Source organism: Siphateles boraxobius, unplaced genomic scaffold (assembly GCF_051911475.1).
Source record: "Siphateles boraxobius isolate OS27281-9 unplaced genomic scaffold, OSU_SipBor_1 18, whole genome shotgun sequence".
NCBI classification, from domain to species: Eukaryota; Metazoa; Chordata; class Actinopteri; order Cypriniformes; family Leuciscidae; genus Siphateles; species Siphateles boraxobius.
In genome coordinates this window covers 5,656,371-5,674,594 of record NW_027508788.1, presented here as the reverse complement: position 1 = coordinate 5,674,594, position 18,224 = coordinate 5,656,371, and positions in this window count along the sequence as shown.

Genomic DNA, 18,224 nt, shown 5'->3' with positions numbered 1-18,224 from the left:
GTCCTTGTGAAACCATAGTGAACATTACATGATAACCCTTAAATAACATACAAGTTTAAGAACACAAAAATACTTCAAAACAACTGCAAAACGGTCTGTAACCAAGGTAAAGTTAGCCAGAAAATATGTTAACAATGGCAGGCAACGCTGGTTGACCACAATAAACATTAAATATTAGCCGATTTTTATCTTTTAAAAACAATATTGCTGTAACTACATACACATACTACATCCAAATGTCAATGTATTATATACATATTGCAAACCAACGCATTTATTGACTACAAACTACCAAAAATCACAGTTCTGCTCTCTAACTCCTTCGATTTGAATTGGCGCCGAAGCACTTCCTAGAACTATCTGAGGTCTATGCGAATCACGTGACAACCGAGCATTTAGAACTTCCGTTGTCGCAACTCTCTCTCTATATGGCTCTGATTCAGTGTAAACGCGGCCACTGCTGTGATTGGCTGACATGCGTGCATATGAAATAGCTACGTATTACATGTCAAAGTCTCTCGAATACCTTTACTACTGCTAGTATATGTTTTTACTAATACAGCTATTGAGATTAACGAATCGTGAGAAGTTTTTAAAGTATTTAGATCTATTCCCATCACATAAAATGTTGCTGTGATGAGCATTGAGCAAGCAATGACAGTCTGTAGATCACGAGACTGAAGATCTTATCATTGCAACGCAGTTTCTGCACTCTCTCTAATGCTTTCACCAATGCAAACACGATGATGTACGGTCCTTCTCAAAAAATTAGCATTTTGTGATAAAGTTAATTATTTTCCATAATGTAATTATAAAAATTAAACTTGCCAGGTCGTGCTGAAAAATGAAATCTTCATCTCCATAAAGCTTTTCAGCAGATGGAAGCATGAAGTGCTCCATAATCTCCTGATAGCTATCTGCATTGACCCTGCCCTTGATAAAACACTGTGGACCAACACCAGCAGCTGACATGGCACCCCAGACCATCACTGACTGTGGGTACTTGACACTGGACTTCAGGCATTTTGGCATTTCCTTCTCCCCAGTCTTCCTCCAGACTCTGGCACCTTGATTTCCGAATGACATGCAAAATTTGCTTTCATCCGAAAACAAGTACTTTGGACCACTGAGCAACAGTCCAGGTCAGGCGCTTTTGCTGCTGTTTCTGGTTCAAAAGTGGCTTGACCTGGGGAATGCGGCACCTGTAGCCCATTTCCTGCACACGCCTGTGCAGGGTGGCTCTGGATGTTTCTACTCCAGACTCAGTCCACTGCTTCCGCAGGTCTCCCAAGGTCTGGAATCGGTCCTTCTCCACAATCTTCCTCAGGGTCCGGTCACCTCTTCTCGTTGTGCAGCGTTTTTTGCCACACTTTTTCCTTCCCACAGATTTCCAACTGAGGTGCCTTGATACAGCACTCTGGGAACAGCCTATTTGTTCAGAAATTTCTTTCTGTGTCTTACCCTCTTGCTTGAGGGTGTCAATGATGGCCTTCTGGACATCAGTCAGGTCGGCAGTCTTACCCATGATTGCGGTTTTGAGTAATGAAACAGGCTGGGAGTTTTTAAAAGCCTCAGGAATCTTTTGCAGGTGTTTAGAGTTAATTAGTTGATTCAGATGATTAGGTTAATAGCTCGTTTAGAGACCCTTTTCATGATATGCTAATTTTTTGAGATAGGAATTTTTGGGTTTCATGAGCTGTATGCCAAAATCATCAGTATTAAAACAATAAAATACCTGAAATATTTCAGTCGGTGTGCAATGAATCTAAAATATATGAAAGTTTGATTTTTATCATTACATTATGGAAAATAATGAACTTTATCACAATATGCTAATTTTTTGAGAAGGACCTGTACATACAGTAAGAGTTTCGTTGTGCAGTCACGTGCGTCATTGATTTCATAACGAGTTGTTATGAAAAAATTAATTTGTTCACAATTGAAATAAGATTATTTTTATCCTACTTAAAGAAACGATGTGAAGGTGATATTTTAGTCACTGGCTTGACTTACTGATGCATTAACACTTAACAGTATTGAACGATTTTGAGAGAAAGATTAGCCTACCTTTCTGAACTTGAACTTGAATTGTTGCTTGGTAGCTCGATCGATTTATTTTCAGACGTTCATCGAGGCCAGCTCTGTATTGGCCAAAGTTGAGGAAACAGTCGTCGGTGAAATGTTTGGACCATCCAAAACTTTGGGAAGTTGTGTCGGCGCATTTCCAGAGAAATTAAAATTAACCCATTGTTTCTTCAGAGGCTCGGATGAAGGAACTAAAAAATACTTTTGTGTTTATTTGTACATCCGAACACTGATCAACTGCCATGCTTTGCTCGTTTGCAAGCCATTATATCTCTCTATTCAACTTTTGTGCTTCGATCGGTCACACGCCATGATATCTCTCGAGGATAAACTAAAATCGCACGCGCGTTCGTACTTCCTAGCTCATTTTCTCATGGGCGGGTCAAATTCTCTGGGCGGGCAAAGCAGAGAAGGGGGAGGTAACCTTTCCCCCATATGACGTCATACGGGGGAGATTCAAGATCAGCCTGTCTGAGATCTAATTTTCTCACAGGCAGAGAAAGTGAGCCAAAACGCGGTTTACACCGACTGAAATTTCTAGACACGAGGGGACCAAATACAGGCTAGGGGAACTAATATTAATGTTAAAAACCTCAGTAAGTGAAAATTTCATGTCAGGGGACCTTTAAAACCCTTTGGCACATACGATCACACCGGTGTGATCAGTCTTGGCTGGTCCCTGGAGCGTACAATCCAAGCGGCAACCTCCCCGTCTCTCTCTTGAAACCAACACGGAAGTGAATTAAACTGCAATTCATCGACTGGCCGCTTGAGGCAGGCTGCAAAAGTGAGTCATATCTGTATCTCCCCCATGTTAAAATCACCAACTTTACAGCAGAAAAAAATATGTTTACAGCCTGGAGCAAAAAGTGGTTTTGGTCTATACAGCTAATTTTGCCCTTCATGACAACTGTGAGGGGGGTGAATTTTTTTTACAACTCATCCGTTTAAATTATATTAAGCCTTAAAGTTCTGCATAATTAAGGGCGTGGCCACTTGAGTGACAGGTGGACTGAGGCTGCTGTAACTGCTAGTCGACGTTTGTCTGTCTGTTAACGTCACCCTCAGCTAATTCCAGCAGCTGCTGTACTTGCCATCTCTGCAGTGTTAGTGCTTTTTCGGGATTATTTCATAAAATTTAATACATGCATTTTAGGCCTACCTTTGGCCACGCCTTTGGATTCCGTCTTTGTCGAGTATGGAGAGAACAACCAGCGCTGAGAACAACCAGCGCCAAAATCAATTTTAAAATCGACTGAACTGAATAAAACTCTTTACGAACTTGACGTGCGATGCCGCGCTGACTGACATGTATGCGCATGAATCACTGTCACACGCACAAGCTCAGAGCAATATTGTAAGTTACTGCATGATAATACATTTTTAACTAGCAGAATAATAATGCATCACGATACACAGTCTCACTTTTAGTTACGTCTTTTAATTATTATAGTATTTCGAAGGGCAAAAACATGAACTTTAACTATTGGCTTTACTTCTACATTCAGCTGTCACTTTAGCGCGAGGCCAGTAGCATAGCATTAGCACCTCAGCTCCACCCACGTCCCGCCTCTTTGCCCATTTTCTTTTATCTTGGAGTGACGAGAGATGACGCGCTGCCAAGATGGCGATCGGTTGGCCCCGTCCACTTTAGGCTTCAAAAACGCTCTTCAGAACCTACGGCCGACGTCACGGACACTACGTCCATATTTTTTTACAGTCTATGGTACGATCACACCGGTGTGATTAGAACGGTCAGTGCATCACGTGATCAACTGCTAAATTCAAACGTGCTTTCGCGCGTTGACTGGCGCTGAGCCAGAGACAGACGCACTAAGTGCTGTCATATATCACAAATATTGAGTGTTCCCTATCAAGGCTACGGAACTTCGACATTACGGATGTCGTATATGGGAACTCCTCTCATCCTTCACTTCTGCTGAAATCTTATAGGCTAACACCAGCAGAGCTGGCCAATTGACGCAAAATATGCAAATACTGAAACCTCGTAGCAGTAATAAGCAAGTGCAGCGTCAATTCCCTTCAGAATCTCTCTCTACACGCTCAAATCGTGTGCTAGAAAGCTGATACTCCACTAACAACTTTAGGATTATTTCGCCGTCGTTGAAGTTGCGCCGAGATACTTGCACTGTCTCCTGCATCCGATGGCAACTATCTGCAACCTGTGTTCGGGCCCCATCGTGCCCCCAGACACGCATCTGTTCCGCGTCGCGTGTATGGGGCTTGCCCATGCTGAGTCAGCCCTCAGGGACGGAGGGTCCTGCGACCTCTGCGCGGACATGTCTCTTCGAGCTCTCAAAGCCAGGAGGGAAGAGGCTCGCGCAGCAGCGGGGATCGGGTCTACCGCCGCCACTGAGCCGCTGGTAGCCCCCCCCAACCGCGGAGTCGAGGTTCGTCCCCCGGTGAGCTTTCCCGACCCCACCTTTCAGCCCCCTCGCGAGGTCGCTGACTTAGTTTCTTTCGGGGCGAGTGAGGAAGACGACTCCATGTCTCTGTCTGCCTCCGAGAACGACTGGGGTGCGGAGCAGGCCGCACCGCGGGCAGCCGCGGAGCAAGAGACCCCGGCGGACCTGCAGGACGAACTCTTCCGTATACTCTCGAAGGCCGTCGAGGAACTGGACCTCTCGTGGAAGGCTCCCGATGAACCTTCAAAGAGCAAACTGGATACGTGGTTCCTCCAATCGAGCCGCCGTCAGGCTGCTTCGAAAAAAGGAACACTGCCTGGGAATATTTACTCTGAATACCGTGACTCTGCGCTGCTCAAAGGCCGGGCAGGTAACACAGTGTGTGGTGCAAGAGGATGTGGTGAAGTCGTGGGTGGCCCCGCAATCGGCGCGCACTCTCTCATGCACTCTCACGTTACGCGCACGTTCTCCAAGTGCTGCATGCTAAGCAGCTCAAGTCTCTGGATGACGCCGCCTCTATCGACGCTGACGCCATCCGAGATCTCCGTTCGGCCACGGACCTCGCGCTCCTGGCCACAAAGCGTTCGGCCCAAGCGATTGGCCATTCAATGGGGTTCCTGGTGGTCCTCCACAGACATCTGTGGCTCACCCTGTCGGACGTGCAGGAGGCCGATATGAAGACGCTGCTGAACGCACCGATCTCCCCTGCAGGCCTGTTCGGAGACGCCGTGGAGAAAGTCACGAGCGTTACTCCGAGACGCAGAAGAAGGCGAAGGCTATGAGCCACGTGATTCCGCCCGGGACCGGATGCCCTTTAGAGGCCGTAGCGGCCAGTGGCAGGGAGCAGGTAGCAAGAGGACGCAAAAGAGCCCGTGCAGAAAGCCCACCGCGTCCCCTGCGAGGCCCAAGCAGTCATCCTGACCGCTCGGGCAAGAGGAGAAGAGAGCGCCAGGTCTGCCCCGCGTCCAAGCGGCGCGCTCTAATGCACTTGGTCCCTCAGCGTTCTGCGAGCGACGCGTGCAGTTGTTTTGTGAATGTTGTCAATGTTGTTTCTTGTTCAAAAATAAAGCAGATCACTACTTCACAAACAGAGCTTTTTTCTCCTCTTGCACCACACACTGTGTTACCCGCCCTGCCTTTGAGCAGCGCAGAGTCACGGTCAATAAATATTCCCAGCCCTCGCATAGCGGCTATGACCGCAGCGGCGATGACTGCAGGTTTAGATCAGCCCACGCTCAGTCGTTTTCAGGCAGCGTGGGAAGCTATTCCGGGCATTTCGCTGTGGGTGTTGAATATAATTCGGCGCGGGTACACACTTCAGTTCAAACGCAGACCACCCCGCTTCCGCAGCGTAATTCAGTCTTTAACTTTGCCCCAAAACGCTCATGTGCTGAGGCAAGAAGTGTGCAGCCTGCTCGAAAAGAAGGCTATAGAACCGGTTCCCCTGAGGGAGCGGGAGAGCGGATTCTACAGCCGCTACTTCGTTGTGCCGAAGAAGGGAGGGGGTCTCCGCCCCATTCTGGATCTGAGACCCGTCAATAAAGCGCTTCACAAGCGCGCCTTCAGGATGACTACTCTGAAGCAAATCCTGGCGCAAATTCGCCCCGGGGATTGGTTTGCTTCAGTGGATTTAAAGGACGCTTACTTTCATATCCAGATAGTAAAGCGTCACAGGTGATTCCTGAGGTTTGCATTCGAGAATTCGGTGTACCAATATACGGTGCTTCCGTTTGGACTAGCCCTAGCTCCCCGACCATTTTCGAAATGCGTGGACGCGGCACTTTCACCCTTCAGATCGAGCGGGATGCGCGTCTTGAACTATCTGGACGACTGGCTGGTTCTCGCGCAGTCGAGAGAAACGCTGGTCAGCCATGTGGAAGCCCTCCTTCGACACTTGGAGATGCTCGGTTTGAGGGTGAACGTCCAGAAAAGTGTGCTCACACAGAGCCAGACTACAACATTCCTGGGAGTTTGCTTGGATTCAGTGAGAATGAGAGCGCGCCTCTCCCCCGAGCGAGCAGAGGCTCTGAGTTCTTCTCTCGGTCTTTACAGACCTGGCAGGCTCGTCCCACTGAAAAAGTTTCAGAGGCTACTGGGACGGATGGCAGCGGCTTCTTCGGTGTGTCATCTGGGGCTGCTGCATATGAGACCGCTGCAACACTGGCTGAAAACGCGCGTCCTCCCGAGCGAGTGGTATTTCCACTATGCGCCCGCGCCCTGGCCCCGTGGAGGAACGCAGATCTCTTCAGCTCAGGGGTCCCTATGGGCATAGTGACGCGGCGGGTGGAAGTCCTGACGGACGCTTCGTCCACCGGATGTGGACCCGTCTGCTTGGGAAAGCCCGCCTCGGGTCGGTGGTCAGGGAAGCAGATGGAGTGGCACATAAATCGTTTGGAACTAGAAGCGGTCTCTCTAGCTCTCAAAGCCTTCCAGTCTCGGCTGGAGCAGCAGCATGTGTTGATTCAGACCGACAACACTTCCGTGGTCTCGTACATAAATCGCCACGGCGGTGTGCATTCCAGAACCCTATTCAGGCAGGCGGAATCCCTTCTGCTGTGGGCGGACCGGTTTTTCCTCTCGCTGAGAGCGGCTCACATCCCCGGCGTTCTGAATCACGGGGCGGATATGCTCTCGAGAAGCGGGATTCCCCAAGCGGAGTGGAGGCTTCACCCCGGGACGGTTCAGCTGATATGGAATCGTTTCGGCAGAGCGGAGGTCGACCTCTTTGCAACGAGCGAGAACGCGCATTGTCAGATATTCTTCTCGCTGTCTCGTTCCCCCCGGGAGGTGGACCCGCTGACTGCGCGATGGCCGAGAGTCCGTCTCTGTGCTTTTCTTCCGGTGAAAATTTTGCCCATGGTGTTGTGCAAAATCTGGGAGGAGAAGGCGGCGGTGACTCTGGTAGTTCCGAACTGGCCGAATCAGTCCTGGTTCGCGGTTTTGGTAGAGTTACTGGCAGGACAGCCATGGGAGATTCCTCTCAGGAAGGACCTTCTGTCTCAGGCGAGCGGAACGATCCAGCATCCCAACCCCGGGCTGTGGAGCTTCCATGTGTGGCCGCTGCAGGGTCGCTGAGCGGGCAAGACGCGCTGCACTCGTGAGTTTTGAATAGCATTGCGGAGGCGCGAGCCCCGTCCACCAGGCGCCTGTATGCTCTGAAGTGGAGTGTGTTCTCGAAATGGTGTCAGGATGTCGGTATAGACCCAGCGAACTGCTCTGTGTCGGATATTCTACGCTTCCTTAGGTACAGGATGGATGAAGGGAGCCTACCATCCACTCTGAAGGTATATGTGGCCGCTGTTGCAGCGTTTCACCCCCCTATTGAAGGTCAGTCTATCGGTAGACATGCGTCGGTGACACGGTTCCTCAAGGGAGCTAGGAGATTATGCCCTGCACGGCCGCCTTCGGTGCTGCCGTGGGATTTAACGTTGGTCTTGGAGGCTTTGTCGCGACTGCCTTTCGAGCCCTTAGCTTCGATTGCCATTAAAGAGCTATCGATTAAAACGGCACTGCTTCTCGCTCTCGCTTCAGCGAAGCGGGATGGGGATTTACAGGCTTTCTCTGTAAGTGAAGATTGTATTCGCTTTGGACCGGGAAACCGTAATGTAATTCTCAGACCGAGGCCGGGTTAAATCGCTCAATACCCCGTTCAGAGCGCAGATTGTTTCTCTGCCTGCCCTGTCCACTGAGCCATCAATCTCTCAGGATTCGGTTGCTCAGAGTGCTATTTGCCCAGTCAGAGTGCTCAGAGAATACATTTCTCACTCGGCCACTTTTCGACAATCGGACCAGCTGTTTGTGTGCTTTGGTGGGTGCAACAAGGGACGGGGGGTCTCTAAACAGAGGCTTGCTCACTGGATTGTGGACACTATTGTTTTGGCTTATGATTGCCTGGGGCAGGAATGCCCCCTTAACATCAAGGCCCATTCGACTAGAGCGATTGCCTCCTCGTGGGCTTGGACTAAGGGTATGTCTATTCAGGACTTATGTCTTGCGGCTGGCTGGTCTTTTCAGAACACGTTTGCCAGATTTTACAAGTTGGATTTGCCCTCTGTAGCGTCTCGAGTGCTTTCGGTGAGTTGATTGCACACACAGCATTGAATAGAGCTGCTCTGCGCTTTGCTTATGAGTTGTTCTGTGTGCTATATTGTGTGTTTGTACTGTTGTCACCACTATGCTTTGGCCTTCTCTTACTGTTGTTATTGCCCTGTTTTCGACAGTGCAAATTTCAGGTTGCAACAGTGCAATAGAGGTTCGCTATTGGTCAATCTCGGCCTATCAGATGCTTGCTCTGCTGGCGTTAGCCTATAAGATTTCAGCAGATGTGAAGGATGAGAGGAGTTCCCATATACGACATCCGTAATGTCCCGTTCCTTGCCTTTCAGTGAACCGAGGTTACGAAAGTAACCATAGACGTTTTCAACCACATAATGTTTATTTTAGGTTTCAGAAACTTAAATACACATAAGTACTACCAAAACAATGATTTTGAGTTTGTAAAATACACACTGATGTCTATGGAAGCGGCAATAATAATCCTTTCCATTATAATAAGACAACACATTTATTGATATCAGATACACATTATGTAAGTAGCTTTACATTTTACCCTATTTTTCTCCCAGTTCACCGGCCACTTACTTTCATGTATTTCGTGAGAAGTGGAGGAATTGATGTGTTGTAAATCCAACAGATCCGATTCTCTGAACGGGGAAACAATAGGCTTGTTTGAGATGAGCAAAATCTGCGCAGAATCGATCACCGGTGATCAGCGCGTAATGCATGCTGGTTAGAAATGTGTCCGAGTGCAGTTCGCCTTGCTCTGATGTCATGCTGACGTGTGGCAAAAAACTCTCGCGAGCGCAAGGCGCACGTGTCGAATTCTGCAGTCGCGCGCAGTTGCTCTCCACCGACTGTGCTGATCAAAAGCATGATGGGAAACGACTTGCTGACGACACAGCTTAATGTTGATTGGTTTAAACAACCGTGATGTATTGTTCTCTTTTAAAATGTTTGATTTTAAAACTCGGATATCATGTTTTATGTGTATATGTTATGTGTTAATATTCCCAAACTCTCGGACGGTGTGATCTCTATGGGTTATGCAATGTCGTTTTATTATATATATATATATCTTTTTTTAAAACACACACACACACACACACACACACACACACACACACACACACACACACACACACACACACACACACACACACACACACACACACACACACACACACACACAAAATAAAAAAAACATAGCCTATGTCTGTATTAAAGAAAAAATGATTGATAAACACTTATTTGGAATGGAATTAAATAAGTACTTTGGGTGTCTTGTTCATTATATGTATTTTCATATAATAGCAACAGAACTTAAATTACATCCAGTTTATTAGCAACACTGCACGAGCGTGAATCCCGTGAATCCCGCGATATCCATCATTGATCTCGCAGGTGTCAGATCCACTCATAGACAGTCAAAGAAAGGATCCACTACGAGAAGCGAGAACTGTCCGGCTTGCCTGCACTTTTTTCACTCCTCCTCTCACTGCAGCCGCATACTCTCGACTACATTTCAGGCGAGGCAAGGCGCATCTCGAACAAGCCGGGGATTCGGCAAGATGGCGGAACGGGCAAGCAACACTTTCTGAGCTCTCGTTCACCTGCCCTGAAATTTTTACTTCAAAGTTCAATGTGATTGTTCAAAAGATTTATAAAAAGTAAATCGATCATTTAAATAAGTGATTGAAACATTTTATTTCAGAAATTTATTAAAGCCCAATCGAAGTTTTAACTGAACATGCCAAACAGAACGAACCTAAATCAGCCGCTACATCAGGCCAAGCAAACATGGACCATGGTTACACTCATATGGATGTTTCAACCAGTGGTGGGACAAAGAGAAAGAGTTCCCCTCTTACTCCAACGAAAGTTCCAGCGCCACCTTCGAAGGTAAAAACCTCACAGGATTCGTCTGAAGTTCCAAAGGCGTCTCTTGTTGAAGCTATAGAAAAGCTCACCTCCAGAATTGACCGCTTCGCTGACCAGCTGAGAGAAAACTCTGTCATGGTGGCTAATGTCACCAGACTAGTGGAGCTGAATGCCACTGAGATTAAAGAATGCAAGGTCAAGGTTCAAGAGATAGAAAAAGAAATGCCCCGTCTCGTAAAGGAAAACGAGGAGCTGAAAGATAAAGTCACGGAGCTGGAGCGTTACAAGAGACGCTGGAACCTTAAAATACATGGGTTGAAAGAAAAAGTTGACGAAAACACTCGAGATGTTGTCAAGAGTATTCTTTCCAAATTAGCACCGCAGTGGGATACATCGATGGATTCGGTAGTTGATACTGTGCACCGCATCGGGAGAAAAGAAGAGGGGAGAGACCGTCAGGTTATTATCCAGTTCACCATGAGATTCCACCGGGATTCCTTCTGGAAGTTGTCCAAAAACTCTAAGATTTGCAAAGATATGGGAATTCACTTCAAGCAAGACTTATGCAAAGCTGACAGGGAGGCTCGCGCAGCTGCATGGCCGAAGATGGAGCAAGCCAGGGAGGCAGGCCAGAATGTGTATTACAGAGGACATGCGGGCTACATCAACGGTAACAGGGTTATTCTGGATTAGACAGAGTTTTGGACAAAACCATCTCATTTACCTCTCGCTCTAACAGATTGAGTTTGACCTCAGGCTTTATATTAATAAGTTCTGCTCTAACATAAACATCTTTCCTGATCACACTGTTGTTGTTAAAAGGGTAAAGTTATGTTATTACATTAGTGATTAGTGAGTTCTCAGGTTAATAATCACTTTGTAACAAAGGGAGGAAAAAAATAAAGAAAATTATTTGTTCCCTTGTTAATTCAAAATCAGTGTTTACTTTAAAGCTTTACAACAACAACAACAAAAAATCACTTTTTTCAAAAAAGTAGAGAAGCTTGAAACTAAGTGATTAAAGTATGTTCAATTTAGATCCTTAATTTAAGGAAGATAATCTTTGTTTTATTAGTTATTCTGATCACATTTAATAATGCTTGATAGGGGCCTTGCATATTGCATTTTGTTAAAAGAAAATCAGTATTTCTTTTTTGTAAAAATGAAAGGGCACAATACTTTCTTCTCCAAGAAACTCACTCTGTTGACATGGATGAAAAATTCTGGTCAAACCAGTGGGGAGATAAAATACTTTTCTCTCATGGTTCTAATAGGTCAGCAGGCGTTACTATACTTTTAAATAATTTTCCTGGGAAGATATTAACCACTGTTAGGGACAGTTGCGGTCATTGGATAATATGCATTTTTGGAATAGAGGATAGTTTTTTTATTTTGGGAAATATATATGGATATAATAAGCAAAACCAAAACAAAATATTGATTGATGAGGTTATCAGAGTTGTAAAGGATTTAGGTCAAAGGTATCCTACTGAAAACTTTATTTTCGGAGGTGATTTTAATATGGTAATAGATTATTGGCTTGATAGGTCTCCTTCAAAATATACAAGACATCATTACAATCCCATATTGCTTAACTTTTGTAGTCTGTTTAATTTGATAGATGTATGGCGGACTAAAAACCCTTGTATCCAAGTCTTCACTTGGTTTAAGACTGATGGCTCAGCAAAATCTAGATTAGATTTCTGGCTGGTCTCTGAAGTTGGATCTTGTCTGGAGTCAAGCTCTATGGTTTCTGCTGCACCTTTAACTGACCACTGTATGGTTAAACTTATTATTAAACCTGCAAACACATATCAAAGGACAAAAGGGTACTGGAAATTTAACTCAAATCTTCTGAACAGTGAAACCTTTTGTCAAGAAATTATAATTACAATTAATAATATAACTGGAGATTCAAATCTTGCAACTTATAGAGAAAAATGGGAATATTTAAAATATAAGGTGCGTCAGATCTCTATATCTTCGGGTAAATTATTAAGCAGGAATAGAAAAAAAAGAATTAGAAATTAATAAAGAAATAAATAGTATTTGTATTAGGCCTTCCTTAAATGAAAATGACAAACAAAAACTTATTCTCCTACAATCTTGTCTAGACAACATTTATGTTGATAAAGCCAAAGGAGCGTATATAAGATCAAGGGCAAAGTGGATAGAGGAGGGCGAAAGGAGCTCTGCATATTTTTGTAGATTGGAGAAAAAGAGACAAGAGCGTAATGGTATTAAGTCTTTGCTAATTAATAACCAAGAATGCACAGATCCTGTTGAGATTTTATAATTTTATACAGAAATTTATAATTTCTACAGTAAACTGTATTCCTCCTCTTATTCACACACAGATGCCTATGCATTCTTTGATCTTATTAAATATTGGATCCCCAAAGTAGATGAGAGTTTTAAAAATGTTTGTGATGCAGATATTAGTATGGTTGAAGTGGAAAAAGCCATGAAATGTTTATCATTAGACAAATCACCCGGTTCAGATGGATTAACGAGTAACTTCTATAGGCATTTTTGGGAATATATTAAAGACCTTGTTTTTCATATGTTAAAAGAAATATCTGAATCCCGCATTATTACAACTACTATGAAACAAGGGATTATCATTCTTATCCCCAAACCTGGGAAAAATCCTAAATTAATAGACAACCTTAGACCCATAACCCTGCTTAATAATGACTATAACATTTTAACTCATATTTATGCAAACAGATTAAAAATTGGAATCTCACAGATTATTTCAGAGACACAGTCCGGTTTCTTAAAAGGGCGCTCAATTCATAATAATATACGACTTGTGCTTGATTTATTGGATTATAATTATTTGATTGAAGATGAAGGTTTTATTTTATTTTTAGATTTTTTTAAAGCTTTTGACACTATCAAACACAATTTTATGTTTCGCACTCTAGAATTATTTGGGTTTGGAGAAAATTGTATTAATTCTGTCAAATTAATTTATAAGGACACTAACAGCTCAGTTATATTACCTCAGGGTACATCTTCAAGATTTCCAATTGATAAAGGAATCAAACAAGGTTGTCCCATTTCTCCTTTGCTCTTTATTGCTGCAGCGGAAATGCTTTCTATTCTTATAAAAAATTCTGATTTTGAAAAATTAATAGTGTTTGGCAAAACAGTTAGTCATTAGCCAATTGGCTGATGACACGACTATATTCATGAAAAACATTAACCAAATTCCAAAAATTCTCCAAACTATAGAGCTTTTCTCCAGGGCTTCCGGTTTAAAGTTAAATCTGAAAAAATGTGAATTATTACCAATTCATAACTTCACTCTTTCGACTTTTTGCAATATTCCTGTTAAAGATACTGTTAAATACCTAGGTATACACATTACAAAGGATAATGCCTCACTTAATAATCTCAACATTTGGAATAATATAGATAAATGTAAATCTTTTTTGAATTTGTGGTCTCAAAGAGACATCTCTATTATTGGCCGAATTTTTCTTAAAAAAATGGAATGCATTTCTAGACTTATTTACCCAGCTTACTCAATCTCATTTCCTAAGAATGCAATAAAAGCTATAAATCAAGCCAACTTCAATTTTATCTGGAAAAGAAAAACACACTACATTAGAAAAGGAATCTTGGTTAAGGAGTATGAAGAAGGAGGGCTAAAAGCAATCGACATTGAATGTATTAATGGTACTGTTAAAACAAATTGGCTAAGATCCTTTTTAAAAAATGAAAGTAGTTTTTGGTTTCATATCCCCAGTCAAATCTTTATGAAATTAGGAGGTGTCAATCTTCTCCTTAGATGTGATTATGACCTTAAAAAAACTCCCTGTTAAGTTATCAGTGTTTCATCAACAGGTTCCACTTTATTGGAAAATGATCTACAAGCATAATTTCAGTCCTCACAACATCCCTTTGTGGAACTGTAGGTATGTGGTATTTAGGAATAAGTCTTTATTTTACGAAAGTTGGTGGGAGAAAGGAATATGGTCTGTAATGCATATTTTAGATAATACTGGAGTCATTATGTCTTTTGACACTTTCTGTTTAAAATTTAATTTATTTGACAAAAAACAATATGATAACTTTATCAAAGCAATCCCACAATCTATAATTCAGATGTCTTTCAATATATATCAAAGTAATGTAACCCCCTGTCTTCCTAAGCATTTGGTGAATGGAGTTTCTCACATTAATTTACCCAATATTACAATTCGCAAAGCCTTTGTGAAGGAATTATATCCTTATTCTTCAAATAAAAATTCAATCTCTCAATATTTTTCCAGTGCTGAAGTTAAGAACTTAAGAACAAAATATCTTAAATTCCCAGTTGCTCCAAAAGCAAAGGAAGTGCACTTTAAAATTCTGAATGGAGTTTATCCATCTAGAGAGTTTTTAAGATGTCGATTTGGTCTTGATGCTAATAGTTGCTCCTTTTGTGTTGATCAGATTGAAACAACAGAACATCTGTTTTATGATTGTAAATTTTCTTATACCTTTTGTGAGGATTTGCATTACTGGTTATTTCCTAAATTTAAAGATTTACCTCTATTAACAAAGGAAAATAGAATTTTTGGTATTTTTACGAAAAATGAAACACTTGACTTGGCAGTAAACACATTTATTATTCTTGGGAAATTCTTTTTACACAAGAATAGATTCCTGAAAACACTACCAAACTTTTACGTTTTTCATAAAGAACTGTGTCATTACTTTTTTTCGCTAAAATTGATGAAGAAAAAGAATGCCTTAATCTTATCTACTTTGATAGAGGATGTGAATCCTTCTGAAAACCCCTAGTCTTTTATTTAATTAATTATTATTTTTTAATTTTTTTTATTTATTTATTTTTTTTAATTTTTAAATTTATTTTTTTTATCTTATTTGTATCTGTATTTTCTACTTCCTATGTGAAGGTGCTTGTCTGTTGTCTAAGAAGACATTTCATATGTTGTACCAGGCCAATTATGGTTGTTAATACTATTGTTCAATAAAAAAATAAAAAAAAATAAAAAAAAAATCTCGAACAAGCCTAATCTAAGATGGCGCCGCCCATTGCGCATACAGCTCAACTAACGCGATCGTTATAAAGGTGTTTAAACAACAAAACACATCCACTTGCACATATTTGACAATCTGAATATCAGTGTTTCATGCTATAGCTAATACATTTGTGGATATTTTTAATAAAAAAGGAAAAATGACATTAAAGCAGATCATCATTCATTCAGCGGTGTTGTGGTTGCGCTGTGTCACGTGACAAGCAATGACGCGTCACCATGGAAACATTAAAGTGACAAGTTCTAAATAACGGTCGACTTGAAAAACTCGCGCTGGGGGGTCAGTTAGAATATTTTAAATTTACGTGTGAAAGGGTTAAAATCTTGGGTAGGCTGTGCCTTGTGGAGGAAATATTAAGCATGATTATTTTTAATGAATTTGAAGTATGTATTTTTTCCCCCTGATGTTTTTTTTTTTGATTTTGACCAACGTCCACTTCAAAATCTTGGAGAACTTGGAAACGACTCGGTTACTAACGTAACCTCGGTTCCCTGAGAGGAGGGAACAAGTATTGCGTAAGTAGCTTACGCTATGGGAAAACTCCTTTTCTCGAGAATATTGAAGTCTTTATGTAAAACGCATTGCAGCTGCACAGCAGACAGCAATGAGCGAAGGAGCTCGGTCATTGGCTGTGCTGCGGCAACTTGCTCGAACCAATGACGGGGCGACTGTGAATGCGCGACAAATGAGCACGCCTCGCGCCCGCGCGCGTCAGAGCCCGCCAAGATGGGCATGGCCAAGAGCTATATATTGGGCGCCCCGTCATGAGAGTTCTTTAGGTTAAAACAACTGAAGCGAACTAACCAAGCACAAGCACGGCAGCTTACGCAATACTCGTTCCCTCCTCTCAGGGAACCGAGGTTACATTAGTAACCGAGTCGTTCCCTTTCGAGGGGTCTCTCCTATTGCATAAGTAGCTTACGCTATGGGAACACCATGCAAAACGCAGTACGTGCTGAACTTCGCCTTATGATAGCCAGAGGCAGGTGCCTGAGCTAAAAAGCAAAGTTATCATCCAACTAGCCGGCAGAGGCGAGCTTTATATGTGGGAATAAGTAAAGAGCGGCTAGAAGGCGCTCAGTGTGACACAAGCACATACATAATCTAGATACGAACTCATAGTTCTACTAGCATCATGCTGATAGTACATTGGAATGCAATGTCGGGACCTGTAGGTTGTAAAACCTGATAAATGTGGACAGTGAGGCCCAGCCTGCCGCCGCACAAATATCCTCGATCGCAAAGCATACAAACAGTTGTTCTGTCTGTCTGAATAGGGCAGAACGCTCCAAATACACTCTGAGAGCCCTAACGGGGCAGAGTAGGTTAGCGTCGTGTTCGTCTGCTGGAGACGATAGCGCAGTTAGGGAGATAACCTGTGCTCTGAAGGGAGTGGTGAGCACTTTAGGAATACACCCATGTTTTGGCCTAAGGACGACCCTGCAGTCGTTAGGTCCGAATTCCAAACAAGCAGCGCTTGCCGAAAGCGCGTGCAGATCGCCCACTCTCTTGACCGAGGCGAGTGCCAGCAAGAGCGCAGTTTTGAGCGAGAGCTGCTTAAGGTGCACGGTTCGGAGTGGTTCGAACGGGGGCCCTTTAAGAGCGTCTAGGACAGTAGCTAGGTCCCATATCGGCACTGAGGGGGGGCGTGAAGGGTTCATCCTCCTAGCGCCCCTTAGGAAACGAATAATTAGGTAGTTTCTTCCCAAAGGACGTTCCATCCCAGGGTCGTGTGACGCTGTGATGGCCGCCACATATACTTTGAGCGTGGAGGGGGAGCGGCCCGCCTCCAGAAGCCCTTGTAGAAAAGCGAGTACGTTCGTAATCTCGCATGTTTCAGGGTTCAGGCCCTCGGCGTTACACCAGTCACTGAACACTTTCCATTTCTGAAATATAAGCGTCTCGTGGAGGGCGCCCGCGCCTCAGCGATGGTTTTTAGCGCTCCACTCGTGAGGTTCCTGGGAACCCGTTGAGGGGCCATGCATGAAGGGCCCACAGATCGGGGCGGGGATGAAATATCATCCCGCTGGCTTGACTGAGGAGGTCTGGCCTCAGTGGAATCGGCCGTGGTGCAGATTGCACTTGCATCAATTCTGGAAACCATGTTTGGTTCTTCCAGAGTGGGGCTATCAGGAGCACTGGGTTTTTCTCCTCTCTGACTCGACTGATGACCTGTGGCAGCATCGCGATCGGGGGAAAAGCATATAAGGGGCGGCTCAGCCAGCTCTGGGCGAGCGCGTCCGTGCTTTATGTGAAGAAAAGAGAGCAGTGTGCATTCTCCTTGGAGGCGAAGAGGTCGACCTCCGCCTCGCCAAAGATTTTCCATAACCACTGAATCGTCAGCAGGTTGAGAGCCCATTCTGCTGGGAGAATCTTGTCTCTGGATAGCATGTCTGCCCCTTGGTTCAGCGCGCCTGGCACATTCGCTGCTCTCAGCGAGCGCAAGTTGTGCTGGGACCATAAGATGAGTCTCCTGGCCATTGAATGCATGGAGCTCGACCTGAGTCCACCCTGGCGATTTATGTACGACACTACCGTCATGTTGTCCGTTCGGACCAGGACGTGTTCGTTTTTTAGATGTGGAAGCAGGGCTCTGAGAGTCAAAGCAGCTTCTGCGTGGTCCCGGCCCAGGCAGCGAGCGCAGATGATGTGACGATCCCCATCTGGAAGAAGGTCTATGCACGACGCGCAGGAAGGCATTTGAAACAACGCCTCAGA